We start from the raw sequence: 19,942 nt of genomic DNA, 5'->3' as shown, positions 1-19,942 counted from the left end.
GGATGCAGTTCTCACACTGAACAACTCCCTGGTGCATTCCCAAAAGAATAATCGATGCTGAACCGAAACCCAAGCAGACCGCAGCAGTTTGGCAAGTAAGCCTCTAGTCTGGAAAAGGTAAGACTATGGGGAAAATATCCAGACCGTAATTGGAACAAGGAAAGTAGACAGGTGGTGGCTTACAGTCCCCTAAGAGCTGCAGAGCTCCAAGAGAAGTCATCTGGCAGAGGGAAAACAAAGGACGTGAGGTACTTGGTGCTGAAGCGTGGAGTTTATTGCCACAGGATGCAATACACACGTTGCTGGATTCAGAAAGCATTACTCAGACACCTGACCTTAAGAAAAATCTGCTATCAAACACCGAGGGCACGCCTGTGTGCCGGCAGTCCTGCAGTCACGCATTGCTCAGCAGGGGGAAGAGCTGTCACCTGCTTGCGTGTGGTTCCCAAGGCACACGGAGCTGGTCGCTCTCCATGGCCTGGCCCTAGCTGGATGGGGAAGGGAGCTTGGTGCCTTCAGATGGCCTCAGATTTGGCCTGCCCATCTGTCCCCAGCTGCCTGGAGGCCTGCTGCTTTTCAGGAGTATTAAGGCAATTCTGCAGGTGTTCAAGGAATGTGGCAGAACGTGCTGTGCTGACAGCAGAAATGTTACACCCCAACCAAGTGTCTCTTCTGATCTCAGCTCAGGTGGGTGAGCTGCAGTGCAGGGTTTGATGGCCCGTTGCTGTTTGACCCCTCTGACACATCTGGCGGTCACGGCAGGAGCAATGCTCGCGATGCAGAAACATGTTCTGATGCTGGGAGCTGTGCAGAAAACTTCCAGAATGGAAACCTGAAAGGGTCTCTGCAGCGGATGGTTACGTTGCTTTAAATGGTTGGCCAAATCATTCCAACCACTTTTTTGTAGGAATTCAAGGTCTGAGGAGTAAAGAGATGCCAGATCAGCTGCCTTAAACACTTTCAAGGAAGCATAATTTTATCGTGTCCTAAATATTAGCAGTTAATTTGTTACTTTATCCTTGTAACAGCTGGGGTAATGAATGACCTTGGGCAATACAATTACAGCCGGAAGCTGTGCTAAATGTGCTGGTGGTCATTTAATTGCTTGGAGTAGCAATGTGAAAAGCAGTCATGGCAAAGCAGGATGAATTTTACCTGTTCCAGGTTTGGTTCCCTGGTACGTTTGCTGTGGTGCTACACGAGCACTGGCACAGAAGTGGGACGAGGGTGGGATGCTGAGGGCAGGCAGATGCAGCGGTGTTCTCTTTGACAGCAGTGTTGGCTGAAGTTCTCCTGGAGCTCCACCTCTGGGACACTTCTGTGCAGGGTTTTTTTGTGCCCGTGCCAGGAGCTGGGTGTCTGTTTTCCATGTAACTATCACAGGGTCCACCAAACCCAAAGGGGCTTGGAACATTTCTTCTCTGCAGTGGCTTATGCCACCTTATTCCAGGAAGAGGCCAGGAAAGCACCTCCTTGTCTCTTTTTATCGGGACTTCTGTGGAATTGGAGGAACTGCTACAATGAGAGAACCAGTTATTGAAAAGAAAAGAGTTCTGTGGATGGGAAACTTGAAGTGATGCCGTGAGGGCCTTTGCCAAGCGGATGTAGAGGTGCCATTGAGTGAGCTGCTGTGTAAGCAGCCCTAAAATCTGACGGGTGTTTGTCTTCGCAGGCGTCCTGCATGCCGACAAGTGCAGCTGCCAGGTCAGAGGTGGTCAAGTGGTTCACGGTTGGTCCTCAATACGTGAAGTTAAAGCAAACTGTAACCTTATTATGCAACCGAGTTATCGCCTAATTGAGGTCAAAGAAGGCAAAAGTACAAGCTGCAATTCGTCAGGCTTGGCGAGCTCGTCTATTTAATCGAAACGAGAGCTCAAAATGGGTTCTACCTTTTGCAGGGTCCCTAAGATCTGCTCCGAGTGGAAACACCACGTCAGTGAGGAGCCCTGGAGACCAAACAGAGCACGTGTCTGATGTCCCAGATTTCCATTCAAGCTGCATACAAGGGTTGCTTTTGGTCTTTAAGGCTTCTTACATTTCCTACGCCATAACGACTTCAAACACTAACCATTCCTTGCTACATCTCCGCTAGGACACCAGGATTAGAACTCTTTGCTCCAGTTATTAATCTCCAAAAGAGTTAATGTGCTGTGTAAGACAGCATGTTAGAAGAAAGAGAAGATGCCCATGAACTGTCACTTAAAATTTAGGATTATCCCTCCAGAGGCAGCCTGCAAGGATCCTGTAGCAGCCAGTCGTAAATGAGAAGTTTTGAAGCTTGTGTGGGATGAGCAGGGGAGGGCAGACTGCTGTAATGGATTTAACATTATCCCCCAAGTCAGATGGTGGGATTTCCACCCCGGTTCGACACGTCAGGCACAGAGCAGCTGTTTTAAGTCCCATTATTCACTCCCACTGCTTCGTGCGATAGCGAGCCAGTCCCTGAGCATCAGCTTCAACAAAACTGCTCGCTCTTAAAAGGCTCAGGCTGCTGCTTGGTTTGCCAGGGATTCTTCACGCTGCATTTTGTGCCCTCTTTTCAGACGCTGGGTTTGCTATATTTAGGTGATGCACACCTTCTGCCCCACTTCTTCACACGAGTCCAGCCCTAGCTCTTAGGATGGCAAAGCGCCATAAGTTTCTTATTGTTGTTTGTTTGTTTGTTTGATTTTAATTGTATTGGGTATTCTCCATCCTTAGGGATCTTTTTTTCTTTTTGCTTGCAATTTCCTAATGCAGTAAAGACCATAATGATAGTGCTACATCAGGAGTCGGGAGACGTGCATTCATTTTCATCTCTATTTACTCCTGACAAGCCAGTTCGTGCCCGTTTGCTTCGACCTTGGTTCCCTGTCTCAGCATCTGTAACAGCAGAATTAACCTGGGAGTCGTGCTAGCAGAGGCTTTTCACGTGGTGCAAAACTGCAGGAGACAGTAAGGGTGGTGGGAAGGCTGGAAATGGGGCTGTGGGGAAGGGCAAGGTCAGATGCAAGCGTGGGGAATGGGTCTGTGCTCATTTAATGCACATCTAGGCCAGGTGCAAGTGGAAGGTCTTCCAACCACTCATTGCCTGAAGCCGGATGAGGCAGGCAGTGGGGTAAGAATCACTCTCTATATGTTCTTTTATTCTTAAGCAATTGCTACTGATCGCTGTTGGAATATGGAACAAGCCGGATTTATGATCTGACTCAGAAGCTTTTATGCTCTTAAAATTCCTGGTTTTAGGCAGGACAGGATTTCTTTGCCTATTAATTTATTTCAGTAGGGAGGTAAAGTACAAAGCAGCTTCTCCCTTCACCTGTCAGGGAATAGAAGTGACGTGCTGGTGCAGAAAACATCTTTTATATTGCCAATGGGATTCCTTGTAGGCATCTGGGTTCCTGCATTTCCAAGAGCTGTGAAATCAGGCTGTTAAATCAAGAGGAAGCTCATCCCCAAGGGAAGCTCAGGGCACCAGTTGTGGCAAGTCTGGCTGGGCTTTACAACATTTGGGAAAAAAAACATGGCTTTATTCAAACCTAGGTCACACATATTCCAGAGGAGGGAGACCTTTGGAAAGCATCTGAGCTCCTTGCATTTGGAGGATGTGCACTGGGGTAACAGAGCAGGTGGCCTTTAAACTGGAGCCCTATCACACAGGTTTTAGGGTTCAAAATGCGTCAGACTGCTTGGGAGCAATGAGGTTTGGGCCTCTGACTGCCATCAGGAAGACGGCGGTGTGTTGGGTGCCTTCCTTAGGCAAGGGAGCCTCATGGACCTCCGGGTGGGAGAAGTTCAGGAGGGTGCTGGTGACCTGCAGCCCCAAAAGCCTCGTAGCTGCTATGGTGGCACATGGGGCTGCTGTGTATGGGCTGTCCTGAGTGCCCCTGTGCTCAGAAGGGGCCAGAGGCTGGTGGCTGAGACTGATTTCCCACCTCTCTAAATTATCTCCCTCTTTCTGCACCTCTTCCTGCTGAATCCTCTGGGCCTCTGAGCTGCCCCATGCTCCCAGACGTCACAGGGGAGGCTGTCCCGACAGAGAGGGGAGCCTGAGGGCTCGCTGCCTCTTCTGAGGCTGGCTGGGAGGCCAGGTCGAGTCTGTAACAGCGGTTTTTGGACAGCCACATCTTTCCCCTTAAGAGTTTGACGTGGAGATTTTGTTCTTTGGGGTGTTCTCGCTCTCTTCAAAGGAGAAGGGTAATAAATAAGGAACACAAGCCTGACTCACTGACACTGGTTTCTGCAGTCCAAGCGGCAGCCCAGCCACGTCAGGTGAGAACCAGCCCCGCTGGGCCTGCCCTGGGGGCTGGCAGGGACTCGCAGGGCTCTTCCACACAACTCTAGAAATAACTTTGTTTACTCCTTGATTTTATAACCTGCTGCCAGCACTCCGGAGGCAAAATACCCATAAAATGTCCCCAGCTGTTCCCTCATATGTAGCCACAGTAGCGTGCCCCTGGGATCCGCCTCGGGTTTTTATGGGAGGCCAGGAGGGCTGTTACCAGGTAGATGCCATCTGCTAGCGCTGGCTTTGAGCTGTTGGTAAGCTGCTTGCATACCTCACACAGCTTGTCAAGTATTAGGAAAAGCAGCTCTGGTTTCTGAATGTGGCAGGGTTGGGTTTTTTCCTGTCATCTTTAAACTCAGTTTTACGTCCCCTGGGTTAAGCGTTGTAGCAGGATGCTCCTGGCTGGCACTGCTGCTCAGCGCTGGGAAATGTTTCAAACCCCGGTCCTTAGATCACTATAATTTCTTTTTCCGTGCTGCAGCTTGGTTAAAATATACCCCACTCCTCCTCTCACCCCAGATTCCTGCCACATACCTGGCATTCCTTCATCTTTAATGAGATGAGGGAGTGGGGGATTTCACCCTCCTGGAATTTTAGAGGAATACTAAGTGGATTTCTCATGAAAAGCCCCATTTAGGATACAAATCTCCCTGAAAGATAGTCCTTGCATGGCAGACCTGGCTTTGGCTGGTAATGGCAAACAGTTTTGAGTTCCTCGTTTGATTGTGGCTTTCTGCTTGTGCTGCGGTGTTGGAGCGAGCTCCAGGGCTGGTGGCTGGAGCAGGGCAGGCTGCTGTAAGATGGGGACACGTGTGCCCCTCCTAGGCTGTTGGCACTTGACTTTTCTGTCAGTCGCTGCGATCTGGCCAAATTCTCCATACGGACAAGGCAACGTAAAAGCTGTCAAGGGAGAACAGCTCTGTTCCAGGCTCCGTCAGTTTACCCTAACAGACATAAAGCTGCGGCCTGGACCTGGTGGTGGACCCCGGGAGATGTTGAGGGAGAAGAGCATCACCACCACAGGGCTCTGCCCTCTTCCACCTGTCAGAAAGAGCAGGTTGAGGAACACAAACCACAGAGCTCTGCAAGGGTGTGGGTTTTGGAGTAGCAGCACCACGTGCTGCCATGAGCCTCTGCTTCGGAGACACCATGAGCTGGGCTGTGAACATGTCGGAGCCTACTGAGATGCTGCTGTGGTAGCCCCATGCCACGGTCCGTGCCCTCTTCTCTGCACAGGGGCTTTTCTGCAGCCTCGTGCTGCCAGGAGCTGTGGAGCAGACCCAAAGGCACCGGCCTGCTTTCATCCAGCTCTGCAGTGGCAGAGGGCCACAGGCTGTCCTGGCTGCGGAAGGAACAACGGGGAGGAAAGCTTTGATTTCCCCAGCCATGGACACCTCGGGCGGCGCAGCTGGAAGGAACTGGGGGCTCCTGGTTCGCTTTTATCCTTTGTTAAGCGCTGGTGACTTCTTGTTGTGGAGCCGCTGTGACCTCTCGTTTGGCTTTGTTTATGCACTCGCTGATGTTTGCAGCAGGCCTTTGATATCCAGCTCCCGCCAGGAAGAGCTGAGCCTGGCTGCCCACGGTGCGCTCCAGCCTGGCAGAAGGTGCCACCATGGTGGCACCACACAGAGATGGGTCTCTCCATCTCCTGGGGAAGACAGTTGTGTGTTACTAAGGGCTGTCCCCAGGGTGACGACTTGTGCCCAGCACCTGCCCTTCCCTGCAACCACAGCTTGCCAGGGGAGCAGCGGGCATGGCCAGAGCTTGAGCTCAGGAGGGAGCAGCCAACAGTGTTGCACTGCCAGCAGGTGGAGAGGTAAGACGCAAAGAAGCAGCTGGCTTTTATGGGAATTTGTGGTGTTTTTCTATGAATAAAAGAACTAAGACGTTGCAGAGCTTCTGTGCTGTGGTCAAGCTGCAGAGTCGCACCTGCAGCAGTGGGGAGATGTCCACCACGCGGGATCCACAGCTGCAGGCGTCGGGAGATGCCCACCACCCGTCATCTCTCTGGGCTGTGTCCAGGCCCCTGTCCCCAGCATCCTGCTATCCATGGCGGCCTGGGGACAATGCTGCAAACCTGGAGGAGACAGCTCACGTTCATGATTACTACCTCAACCTCTTCTCTCAAGTGCACTTAAAAGTTCCCAGTGAATGCTGTTTCTTCACAACACAACAGACTCTCCAGGCACCAGACGAGGCAATTCCCAGGAACTGTAAAACCCTGAAGTGTGTTTACACAACTCAAAATGCACTTACAGTATTATATCACCCTTCAATCTCCTCAGCTATTTTGCATGCTGGGATCTGAAATACAAATGCAAGCCCTGGTTGTGCTGTGTGCCTTACGCAGGCCTGAAATGGGTCTTTGATTGCAAATTCAATGAGCTATGAATGGCAGATTCTGCAAACCAACCCCACCTCAGCAGGAGCCAGCCCTCAGGAACGTGTGTTTTTTAAGGGTATCAAAGACAGCCACCTGAGAGGTGGGGTCAGAGCAGGCTTTGCTGCCGGCCACGGGCTTTGTGGGACGGCTCGGTGTGCTGTCCCCGTGTCAGCTGTGGGGTGGCTCGGTGTGCTGTCCCTATAACGAGCAGACCTCTGGCTTTTAGCTTTCTCCCATACCCAGCTGCACAGCCCATCGGCAGCGCTGATGCAGGGCCCTTGGGAAGCAGAGCTGTGTCAAACGTGACTGTCTCTATGCTGCAAGAAGTGGAGATTAAGAAAGAAAAAAAAATACCCCCCCAAAACCACACACACACAAAGAACTAGCACAACAATAACCCCCACAAAATCCCACTGTTCTGATTTCAGTATTTTCCACAGAAAGACCCTCCCAGGCCTTGTTCTCAGCAGAAGACAGGCTGACTGCTTTCTATTTTTATTCTTTGTAGGAGGGTGTTTGAGCTGCCCCAGCTCCTGAATTGAAGGAAGTCCTTTCCTGAAATGTGGACAGAAGTGCTCCAGGGTTTTCTGGCTCAGGAAGTCATTCTTCAGACCTGAGGCCGGCTCCTCTGGGGCCACAGACACCAGAAGTCCCTGTCAGGCTGGTAGAAGCTGAGCGAATGAAGTCCTGCCAAAAGTGACGATTTTGGTAGTTCCTGCTCTGCACACTTCGTGTCCTCTGCAGGTTTTTGCCAGGGTGTCCCTTTCTTTTTAAAGAAGGTGCTGTGTTTCAAATCTAGGCAAAAAAAAAAATAAATCTAGTTTTGTTTCATTGACTTCCTAAGGACTTTCTTGAAATTAAGTTGAAAATATGTTTATTTTGAAAGTGTTTTGCTCCTTCAGATTCGTGTTTCTACTTGAAAATAAAAAGCTTGTAATTCTCTAAATGTGGCATCAGCTTCTTCTGAGATGTATAATTTGAACATTTTGAATGTAAGTGTAAGCCTTTAATGCCATAATTTCTTAATACCATTGCCACAACTGTTTAGACGTATAAGTCATTTGATTATAGCTTTATGTTAAATGAGGAACCATAATTAATATGATCATGTTTAAGTTTCTTCCCTACCGAGCATAAAGATAGAATAATCTCTCCAGAGAAAAGAGAGCTTCCTCACAGGACTAAACCGAAAGATTTTTTAACAATTTAGATTTTGGAAAAAGAAGTTCAAGCTGTTAGTAGATAGGACTGAAGCAGGACAAAACATGCAAAGTGTTTTGCTTCAGAGATGGGGAGCGAATCTCGGTGACCCTTCCTCTGTTCTCCCCTTTCCCAGCTGGGGTCAGGCGCAGCGAGCTGTCCTCTGGAGCCGTCCCTTTTCCTCCTCCCAGCGCCATCCCATGGCGTACCCAGAGTGAAAAGAGCTCTCTGGAAATCCTAATTTTTTCATTTCTGTGTCCCATTTTTGCCTAACGTATGTCTATCAGCCATTTTCTGGAAGCAGCAAATGCATGCAGGAATACCAACCACCCTGCTCTCCTATCCAGCCCCTAGGGACGGTGCCTGACAGCTGGGGCTGAGCGGTGTTGTGCTGCTCACGGGCCTGCGCTGCCCAGCCCTTGCTTCCTGCTTTGACCGCAGTACCTGGCTTTTAACTCAGCCCTGCTCTGTCAAGCTTTGAATCAGTGTGGAGGCTTAGTTTTGGAATAGCTCATAGCTGATGCACCTGCACCGTTTCAGCGGGTGCTTGTGAAACCTGCGAGCCTGCATGCAGGGAGACGTTTCCACATGCCTCCAGGTACGTGCACGTCAGCACCGAGCGTGGCGGTGTGGCCCCCTGTGCTGTCAGGGCATGCTGCTGCACCTTTGTAATGCACACCCCTACAGCACAGGGGCATCCTCCATGCCCCAAGGTGAAGCAACCGCAGCAGGCACCAGCGCTGTGCCCATCCCTGCACTGCTCTGATGCATCCCACAAAGTTCGACATGCCAGCATCCCTGGTAGGCGCCCCGCTATCCCCTGTGCAGCACGTCCTCTGCTGTCCCGTCCAGCCCTTCAGCCTGGGAGCTTTATCTTCTCGTGAAGGTGGTTCAGCGCTGATGGCTTCAGCAGGAGCAGAGCTAGGTGACTGGAGCTTGCTTCACCTGCACTCCAATGCCGTGTGCTGCAGCCTTGTCCTCAGATTGCTGGTCTGCCTCAGGGCACAGCCACGATCCCCAGGTTTTGGTGCAAAGTAAATACACTCACACCCGTTCCCTCTACCCACAGTGATACCCCTTTATCAGCCCAGCCAGGGGAAAAGGCCACTCTTACACTCACATTTCACCCTTGGGAGGATACAGCTGAGCAGGGAGTCATCAAGAGGGTGTTGAAGTAACTTGTGATCTCGAATTTGACCTCCAAATTATTTGTTTAAACTTCTGAATGCAGGGGGAGGAGAGTGTACTTCAGCTAGCTGTTTCTGCAGGGCTGAAAGGAGAAACACACACTTACTTTTGCCTGCAGTACTCCCTTAGTAGTACTTCAACACTAAGTATCCCTCCCAGATCTCTGCTGTCATTATTAGCAGTAATGGTCAATTAGTTGTATGGGGAAGTGAGGAGGTCGGAGTAACAGAGATGTCAATTTTAGCGCTTTGGGACAAAGGAAAATTAATGTTTGCTGAGCAGGAAGGATTTAAGCCCATAGCAGGGAAGGGAGGAGAAGGAAAAACTGTAAGCCTTTAAAGAAAGGACTATAGAAAATATTTAACAATGCTTTTTAGGGCTTGCCAAACAAGCAAAATGCATTTTCACCTGCTGGTTCACATGGATTTGACTTTTGATTCATGATTATATAAAGTGCTCTGCAACACAGGTTTTAAGTAGGGCTTGAAGGTAAGTGGATCCTTGTGCCATTGTATTGTTCAGGAGAGGAATGTGGTTTTGCACTATTGATAGACACAGAAATTTGCAGCAGGTCAGGCCTGGGCTGCTGAGGGATTAGGTCAGTATCAGCTCTTGATGCTGCCTTAAGGCAAATTGAATTTTCCACAGAAGAAGGAGGGGGGAAAAAAATCCTACAACTTAACTAATCACCTGCAATTGAGCAAGGCAGCAGGAATCACTCACCCCTCCACCTTGCTTGGTAACCACAGTAATTAGATGGTCAGCTTGATTGGAGCATCCCTAATCCTTGCAGAGTGAAGGAGATGCTGCCCAGCTGTGCCTGGCTGCCCTTGGGCTGGGGGTGGTGAGCAGGAGGGGAGTTTTGGGTGGGGAAAAGGGGTGTGTGTGTGTGTGTGCTGGGGGCTTGTGGTAGGTGATGTATATGACTTTATAGGGGTTTGGTGCTGATGTCTGGGGTTCCAGAAGCTCTGTGTCTGTTGGCTTTCACTCGCTGAAGTCTGCTTCTAGGGAGGTGTAGGAGGTGGGCTACTGCACGTGGGATGCTACAGGTCCTATTTGTCAGGTGCTGCTTTCCTTCTGTGCTGGGGTTGCTGTGTGATGCAGTACCCAGCTGGGTGTTAACGGGTGCTCTTGTTCCTGTTAAACTCTGCACTGGTTCTTTGCTCAGGCTAAGCCTTGTGGGACCTGCAGCTGCCACAGCGTGGGGCTCAGAAGGTGCTTTTGCCAAGCAGTGTCCCCAGTTGTGGTCTCTGGCCTCACAGAGCTGTGGGGTTCCTGTGGCTGCAGCCTCCCTCTGCCTTGCCTGGAAGAGGCTCGCATTAGGTAATTAAAAAAAATTTGCAGTGCTCCTCCCAGTGCTGTTGTTGTTAACTTTTGCTCTGTGAACCCTGCTGTGGTGTAGCTGTGTGGGTCTGGGCTGAATGCTGGCGGTGGTCAGGGAGGATCAAGGGAAGAAAAGCCAAAAAGCTGCTGCAGCTCTGCTTTCTCCTCCTGTGCTTTGACATGTCTGTGGCAGTACAGACAGCAGCTCTGAGGCCTGGTGGGCCTGCCCACAATGAACGTCCCCACCACAATAGTGTGTGGCTGGTCGAGGGCTGGTGCCAGGCGGTGCAGGCTGGCCTGGGCCCATTCTGCGAGTGGTGCTGGGGCTGTGTGGAGGCTGGGGCAGGGTGCTGGGGCTGGAGGAGCTCAGTCAAGTGTGAGTGAGCCCTTGGCTCCATGGACCTGTGGGGCCTGGCTGAGCTCCAGCCTGGCAGCGGCCATGTTGGCCCTGTGGATGCTGCCAGAGGAAAGGGGCTGTCGTCTTGCATGAGTGCATGTGAAGGGTGATGCTGGAGAGGACACAAATGAACTATTCAAGCTTTTCTTTTTTTTTTTTTTTTTTTTTTCCTTCTGCTGGCATTGACCTGTGGTCTGGACACTGGCTTGATCTACACGGATGTGTCTGGCTGTGAGCATTTTTGATGATACTCGTACTGAGAGCGAGGCATCTTGTCAGAGGCTTAAGGTGCCCCACTCTGGTCCCAGGACGTGGAGCGTGCCCTGACCCTGGATGAAGAGGCACAGAAAGGGCTAGCACTTCAAATTACAAATCTGGTTTGGTGACCTTCTCAGCACAGTATAGAAAGGCTTTGGACTTTGAAAGGATTGAAAGCAAACGACACTCACGGGAAAGAAGAGATGGAGGGGTGTAGCCTGAGTTGTTGAGGAGGTAAGGCTGCTGAGACTTGATTATTGCTCTGTGCAGTGCTGGAGCACTTAGAGCCTTGAAGGGCGGACTTCTGGGTTGTTCTTAAATTCACAGCAAACAGGTTTCCTGCAGCACGGGGTTGAAATAAGGGTATAAATAAGGCTGTGTCCCAGGGGCTATGCACTGCTAGTGGGTCTTCACCTGAGCTCTCGGCCTGCTCACTGTGCTGCTCCTGCACCTCCAGGTACCTTCTGCCTTTCTTGTAACATTGGCAAGAGCTCTTGTTTGTCTCTGTGTTGGGTCTCCCAACTGAGGCCTCCCTCAGGCCACAGTGCTGAGTGCTATCGATGTGTGATAGCCGGAGAAAACAGTGCTGGCATTTCTCATTCAGTGCTGCTCTGTGTTTTTTTTCCTGTTAACTCCAGTTTTCATCTTCAGAATGGGAGCCAAGAGCTGCCTGCTGGAATCAGTGAAAAGAAATGGCAGGAGTTCTCCCATACCCCTTGCTATATCTCCTAATGGATAGCAGCACACCTGCCACCACAGTCCTGGTGCTTACGGGGATGACTTTATGGTCGGGGATGGGGTTGATACAAGATACCAGTATTTTAACATAAGATTCCCCTAGCTTACATATCATTGCTTTTTCTTGGAGTGTGATTTAAGGTATGGCGAAGAAAATTACTTCTACTGAGAGAACTTGCTACAGCTGCCAGACTTGGTGGCTTCACTGATGCCTTTCGACCTTTCCATATGCCTCTAAAACACCATTACCAAGAAAATTTAAGACCTTACCAAAGAAGCTTAGCTGTACTATTTTGTTCTGTGTTACAGCCCTGAAATGCTGAGCAAGGGCTTCTGAGGAAGAGCTAGGTAGCTTAATCGCCACACTTTGGGAGCTTGAGGGGCTGTTTTTTTTTTGTTTGTTTGTTTTTTGAGAGCCTTTGTCCAAGCTGGACGTAGAGGTCTGTCAGCATGAGGCAGACCAATGTCTCAGGCTTCAGCTCCTGCAAGAACCCCCTTGGAAATAATTAAACGCTGATGTCAAAGCATCTTAACAGATGGAGGAGCTCTGTGTGCACCTTACGGCCTGCTGTAAGTTAGTGGGAGAGACAGGAGCGCCAAAGTCTTCCTAAACTCCCTCTATGTGGAGAAGCTGCAGTTTTATATTTCTCGAGTGTGGTAATATGAAAACATTGTGACTCCTTGAGAAATTAAGACCACTCAGGTTAAGCATTGCAAATTCCCCTTCTAGTCTGCCTTTCCAGAACAATCCCTGTTTAAAAACCCTGGTTGTGTGGTTTGGTCAGGCTTGCAGGGGGTGGCAAGACACCCCCTTGCCTTCAGGGCTGTGCTCAGTGCTGCACATCTCAAGTTGAAGTCCTGCTGGCACTGTGCACTGAGTCATTACACCGGTGACTTGGTTAGGATTCTGCACTGGGAGTTTAGGGAGTGACTTGTTTCTAAAACTGGGCTTTTATTCTTTTGTCTGTGGGTGGAATTAAAATAAAAAGAGAACTTAAATGCAAAGCAGTTATCAAAATTCAGAAGCCTCTCACGTGCTTCGTGATAACTTACCCAAAGTCTTTTGTATTTCTGCAAGGCTGACTTCCCTTCTGCCCTCGTATTTTCCTGGGAAGCTGAACAGTTTAGTACTTCTGTTCATCTCCTTGCTAATGAGTCAACACCTGTAATGCTTTCAGAATGGAATATGCGTTCATATGTTGCAGATGCTTATGTAACGTAAGTGGCAGAGGCTCATTTTTTGAGAAATTCATCCCTGGTGGTGTGAGTTCTCATGTGTACTATCACCTTTATAGCAGCTGGATAACTGCACAATTAAATCCCATCATTGTTAGCCGAGCAGTGGTAGTTCCCTGCAGGGAAGAGGAGATGCAGTGTGTCAGTGAACATGTGAAGCCCTTCCAGGTTATTCAGCAAGTCTCCTGATTAGAACTCAAGAGTAAGAGGTTTTTTTCTTATGAAAATGAGGGATATGTGAACAACCTCACCTGAGAGAGCCATCATCTTGCTCTTTTTTTCCTTTTCTTTTGGTATTTATCTTCCTTGTGAAATATGCTTAGACAGAAGGATGAATTTGGCAAACAGCAGGAGAGTCTTGTCTGCTATCAGACTAGGTGGTACAAGGGGGAGACAGATGCTTAACAAGCTCTCAAAGCAGGAAACTTCCAATTAGTATTGATTAGAAACAATTTTTTCTTATTGCAACCACTATAGTGTGGTGTATGTTGTCATTAGCACTTTTCTTGTTACAGCTGTCTTTTGGCTTTGTTTACTCACTGGAATCTGAATGAAAAGATGGCCTTTCCTTTCTTCTATATCAGTAACAAACCTAGTTAACTGGATTACATATGGAAACAATTAAGGGGGAAAAAAAACTAGACCTGTAGTAGTTGTAGAGCCATATCTAGGCTGATTGCTGAATGCAGTGAGAAAGGAGACAGCTTTCTGCTTTTGCTGAAAGCTCAGTGAAAGCGGGGGAAGTCTGGGCTGCTGCAGAATAAACCCAGAGCTGGTGGCAGGAGTGCCTCTTGTGTTGCAACAGCCGTCCACGTACTGGCTTTTTGCTGCTTATGTAAAACTGTCAGTGCACCTGAGTGGTAAGGCCGCCGTTTTTAGGGAAAAGAAAGACATATGCATGGAGCAGGCATCTACATCCCTGTGACCTGCTCCCTGTTTCTTGCAGCGTTATGTCCTGCCTGTAGCTCTCTTGCATGCAGCTGCTCAGGCCCTGATTCAAATCCTGCGAAAACTAATGGGGTGACTTCCATTAACTGCAGAAACCAGATCTGGCCCTAAGAGATGGACAAAGACTTCTGACACGCCTGCTCCTGGTGACGCTTTTATGCCTCTGGCTATCAGATGTGTGCTCCGCCGAGCAGCAGCATTAAAGATGCATGGCCTGTGGCATCTCTGTTTCCTGGCGGGCTGGCGAGGGCTGCTTGGGTCTGAGTGGGGGCTGCAGCGCTGAAATTCTCTGTGGGCTCCTCTCCTGTGGTCAGGAGCTGATGAGCTTTGAGTGTCTGAGCCAGACCGGCCGGGCAGAGCCGTCAGCGCCTTGATGGGCTTGGAGTCTGGAGGAAATCTCCTCCAGGGGTTCCACTCCAGGGTGAGAGCAGCGTGGGGATGCTCTCGGGAGAGGAGAGGGACCTGAGTGTGGCACCAGAGCCCTGGCAGCAGAGGCAGCTCCATGGAAAAGCCTCACCTGGCACCTGGAAGATGAAGCTTCTGCCATGTCCCCATGTGCCGTTTGAGGGCTGCTTCATCTGAGGGCTTCCAGGGCAAAAATGCCCACAAAAACCAAGGGCTTGGGGTTGGGATTCAGGAACCCCCTTTGCATTTTTTTCTATTCCCAAAGGTTGCAAGGCCAAGTTTCTCTCAGATTGGATTCAAGAATACATTAAATAATTGTATATTAAACAAATGTCAGACACACCCTTAAACACTTCAGCTTGTTAAATACCTGAATGCCACAGGGGATTTTATGGCTAAACACTCCGTGCGCTGCGCAAACCAGCTTATCGGACAATATTTGCTTATTCTGGGGAGAAAGCTTGCAGATGAGAACAAAGCACTGATGAGTTTCAAGTGCAGTGCACGGAGATAATTTAATAAATTGCCAATCAATAGGTGTCCAGCTGAAGGTAGAAGGGCTTTTAATGGGACTGGTAGGGTAGAAAATATCAAAGCAAATCATGGGTGCTACTGCTGTGTCTAACCTGCTTGCCTCTGAGGACAAGTCTTGATCCAGCTTGAGCCGTCGGCCTAGAAGAAAGCGGAAGGGTAGGGGCTGTGCTGCAGCCTCCTTGTGGCACCCACCTCGCTCCTGTGGGGCAGGCTCTGCTCTTTACGGGTCATGGATGGAGCCACTTCTCTGCTGGCTTTCCATGCTAATCTTTGCTTTCTCTAAAGTTCAAGGCCGTTACCTGGGGCAATGGCTTATTTCAGTTAGAGGAGGGGAGTGGGCGTAGCTGAAAATAAAATAATGTGTTATCTAAAAGCTAAGCCACCCTTCAATAAGGTCTAGCATCCAGGTGCTTTGGGAGTGTCTTGCTTTGACCAACTTCTCATACCAAAACTCTTCAGCACTGACCCTTGGGCTGCCCAGAGGTGTCTGTTTTCAGGTAGCCAGAAGCTCTTGCTTCTGATTCAAAACCCTTTTGGCACAGGAGGGTGGCTTTGAGCTGTCATTTTAAACTCCCCAATGGCAGCACCTGTGCTAATGTTAGCACAGTGAGTTTGTGCAGCACCAGAAGTGTGCCATGCCCTTATGTCTTGACTCTAAGTTGTGTCTGGCCCTTAAAGTCTTTCCATCAGAGTTTCTTGGAGGCTCGCAAACACTGGGTTAAACCAGCTTGCTTCTGACCTTCAAAATTTCCAGCCAGATGCAAAGTTTGCACCTTGAGACAATCTCTCTAATTAATCTTCCCACCCTGCTGTGAAGAAGGTAAGTAACAGGCATTAACTGCAGTTTGGGGATTGGAGGAGAGGAGTAAGATGCAGAGCTGTGATAGCATAAAAGGTTTTCAGCCCACAAACCAAACTGGAGGCAGAAGACGACCACAGCAGTGTTGTCCAGGTGGGCTTCCCCCAGAAACCCTCTGGGACAGCGCTTGCCCCATGCAGGACAGAGGCTGCACAGGGGACTTGGGCGTTAGCAAAGACCTAGGGATTAATTAGGGGATTAAAGCCACTATTGCTGGGGGCTGGTGCTTGAGGTGGACTCGACTTTGGTGCAGCGTTGGGAGGTGGAAACCAGCCCCACGTGTCAGTGTGCTGGCGCAGTGCTGGGCGCTCAGCAGCCCTGCACCGAGAGCTGAGCACCCAGCGCCCCTCCCCGGGCACTGCCCGTCCTGCCCCCAGGCGAGGCACCCGAGGGTGGAGAGGAGGATGGTGGTAGAAAGGAGAACTCGGCTTCACGCTCGGCACCGGGCAGGTGGCCAGCTCCTGACCACGGGGACTTTAACCAGGAACCCTGCAGGCCGTGGATCTTTGCCCATCGGTCTGAAATATTTCTTTCTTGCCAAGGGTGTGAACTCGTGCTGTACGTACACAGGTCAGCCTGGCCCCAGCTCTCTCCAGCTTTTGGAGAGGTTTGCTCTAAGCCTACTCCTGTTTTTGTGCCTACAAATGGTCCTTCCCCTGGGGAAGTCCTGGATGTTAACGCTGTGTTGCTTTGGGCTGGTGTTGCTGCTGGAGCTGGTGTGAAACGCGTTACCCGTGGTGAGCTGGCCTCTGTGCCCACAGGGAGGAGGAGGAACGGGTGCCTGGCAGCCGATCTGCCCCTCTGTCTCTTTAGTCCCACATCTCTGCTTCAACTTTCAGCTTTCCCTGGGTGCCCTCCTGCCTCCTCTCTGCTGATCTCCTTCCCCCAGCTCTCCTTTTCCAGTCGCGCCCTGGTTATGCCATGTAACCCTCTGCAAGACACTGAGAGCCTTCCCATAACTTCAGCACTTCCCAAGCCCTTGAATTAGTTTATTTTTCCCAGAGAATTACCAATGTCAGTGCTCGTGCTGGAGCACCCTTCTCTCAGCTGCGGTCTCACCACGGCAGCACCCGTCTCAGCCCCGTTTCCTTGTCTTGTCCCTGGCAGCTTCCTTCTCGACAAGCCAGGCCCCACCGCTGGGTCACTCCTCCCCTTCCACCACCCCACAGCTCCCTTTGCACTGCTCATTTCCTCCCACCATCTGTGTTCAGAGCCTCTTATCCTCATCGTTAAACCTGCAGATTTCCCACTTCACCCTCCTTTCCTGTCCCCATCTCTCCCACCCCCTCTGTGTCCGTGCCCAGCTCACTTTGCCTCTTGCCCTGGGCCAGCTCGAAGCAGCCCATTGCCATGACCAACATCTGCCTTCATTTCTTATCTCATGGCTCGTTTCTTCCCCAGCCCTGGTGGTGCTGCCAAATGTCTCCCACGAGCCTTGCCCAGCAGAGCAGACACCGGAGCCTGGACTGCTCCCGTGCTTCGCAGAGGCTTGTGCTCGTTTGGGGCAGGTTTCAGCACAGACAGGGGCTGCTTGGGGCCATTTGAGGCCTCTTAAAAAAAAAAACAGAAACTCTTACAGTCAGCTGGAAGAACGTACATCATGAGACCTTGAAAAGAATCTTTGGAAGCGTGAAATAAAGAGGAGAGGGAAAACAAGGCAGTGGGTTCAGCTGGTGCCCGGGGTGACCTGTGTGGCTCCCAGGGCGCTCAGCTGGTGCTGGAGCCTGCCCGTGCTGGGCTGGTCCCCGCTGAGATGAGCGGTCCCCACACAGTGTGATGCAGTGATGGGAAGCACACGAGCCCTGCGCACGTGAAGAGCAGGGGCTCGGTTTCTGCCATCCCCTCGCTTCTGCATTTCTATCCCCAGCACAAGACTGGCAGCTCCTTCTGTGCGTGAGAGCTGCCGCAATCGCTGCAGCTTCCCACTTGTTTTTCTTTCCTCTGGAAGACTCGGTCGGTTGTCAGCGCCTGGTCTGCCCGCTGAGTAACTCGATTGTTGGGAAAGCACGAGAGAAAAATCCTCTTCTTAGACCTAGGTGAAATCTTTCCAGCAAAGGGTGAACTTAACAAAGAAAGGAACCCGAGGGACCAAAACTAGCTGTGAAATTGTGTTGAAGTCTGGATGAGGAAAGAGATGCTAGGAACTGGGTCTTTGAACATGCTGGATGCTTTGGGAGTGCTTTTCATGGAACTTTAGTTTTGAAATAGCTTTTTTTTTTTTTTGTTTAAACCTAAATCTTTGCATTCTTTTTGTTTTATTTTTATTATTTTTTAAATAATTTTTACCAAAGAAAACCGTGAAAACCTGACCCAGGGAATTTTGACTGCATTCGAAAACAAACAAGCTCTATTTCTATTCTATCTCCAAATCTTTGAGTTGGCAACTGAATCGAGAGCTTTGATCTGCCAGCAAGGAGGAGGACACGCAGATGCCTGCGGGTCCTCCCTCAGCCCTGAAGCTCTCCACCTTCTCCGTTGCTGGGCTCTGGGCACCGCGAGGGCCTGCAGACGTGGGAGCTGGCTTCTCGTCCTGCTTGCAATGCTCATACCCCAGCCTGAACAGAAAGCGAGCCTTATTTTTTTTTGATCCTGTAACTGTTAGGATGCATTTCAGCTCTCCGCGCTGACTCACTGCTCTGGCACCGAGCCAGTTTATTTATATGATTCCCCCCCTCATTACCATACGTGCCTCAGAAAGCAGCTGTGCTTATAGCACTTCTTCAATAAACAAACTAAATTATGGACTTCAGAGGACAATCCTAAGTCGCTCGGCTCTCCTGCGCCCTGGGCTAGGGCTGCAGCTGCTGGGTTTGGAGAGCCTCCCTGGGAGCCTCGGGGCCGCCGAGGCCTCTGGCTGGTGAGGATCTGAGTCTGGTCCCAGATCCGTAACTAACCTTTACCTTGGCTGAACTTTTTCCCATTTCTTCCATCCCCAACCCACACCTTCGTGGATCAGGAGGAGGACATGGCCGTAATTCCTTCTCATCAGCTTTGTTTTCCAGACCTGATCATTTATAAATCCATCCGTAAGACAAGTTTGTACAGTTAAGGCACTTGGTGACTCTTGAAACCCATTTCTGCTGTGCTGCAGCAGAAGTACGTGAGTTCTGGATAGATGGCCTGAGACACACCGGAGGAGACTCCCACCTTAAAGACTTTCGTGCTATGGATGCCCTTTCGCGCCCAGGTACAACTGCAAAGATCCAGATTTGTTACCGCTCAGCACTTCCCCCCACATTGTCCCGTTCAAAGGAGCAATTTGCGACCCAAGCCGATAGCTATTCGTAGAGCTAGAACGTTTTAAGGAAATCCCACAGCTCGATGGTCAGATCTGCCTCCCCGTTGCTTTTATCCGGAGCCTGTGTTGAGGCCTTTTCCCAAAAGGAAACGGGGCGGGTGGTGATTAATCCTCCAAACCTACCGAAACCTATCTCACCCTGGAAAAAGCACGGAGGCAGGATCTGACAGCAGCGTGAAGCATCCCCTCGGCGGTGCTCCCGAGCCCTGCAGGGTGAGCGCGAGCTCCCCGGAGCTCCCTGGCTGCGCTCCCAGCCCCGGTGACTGGTTTGGGCTCCGGGCAAAGCCTCTTATCTGCCTCGCTTTGTCGGCCTGTGAAATGGGCATGAGGCATACTTCGGGCACGCCGTTTGGTTTCGGCATCACCGTGTTTTGCAAGCTTGACGCGAACCCGGCGTGGCGTTGGGGCTGGCTCGTAGTTTCTCCCAGAAACACCCCGAGAGCCCCCCCCCCCCCCAAATCTGTAACGCCGCTCCGTGACAAACAGGAACCTGCCACCAGCCTCGGCTATTTGTGCTGACACTAAAGGGCAGCACGGCTGCTCGCCCGGATTTCCTCGCCAGACCTTCCGACTCCGGCTCAGGCGGCGGCGTGCGAGCGAGCCCAGCCCGTACCTAGAGGCCCATCCAGCAGCCTCACCGCGACCGGTGGCTGCGACGGAAAGGCGACGGAGATGCAGGTTTTCCGTTTTTTAATCACATTTATCGCGCCCGCACGCAATCTCGCAGCCAAACGCTCGCACCGGCCCCTCCCGCAGCATCCCCCCGGGGACACTGCGGAGCAGTGTCCCCGGGGGGATGCTGCGGGAGGGGCCGGTGCGGAGGACGCTGCGAGAGGGGCCGGTGCCGAGGATGCTCCGGCGGCCACCTGCAGGCCCGCTCGGCCCCCCCCCCCCCCCCCCCGCCGCCT

Source organism: Cygnus olor, chromosome 16, assembly GCF_009769625.2.
Source record: "Cygnus olor isolate bCygOlo1 chromosome 16, bCygOlo1.pri.v2, whole genome shotgun sequence".
Taxonomy (NCBI): Eukaryota; Metazoa; Chordata; class Aves; order Anseriformes; family Anatidae; genus Cygnus; species Cygnus olor.
The sequence above is the reverse complement of the archived record's forward strand: the minus strand, read 5'-3'. Positions refer to the sequence as shown.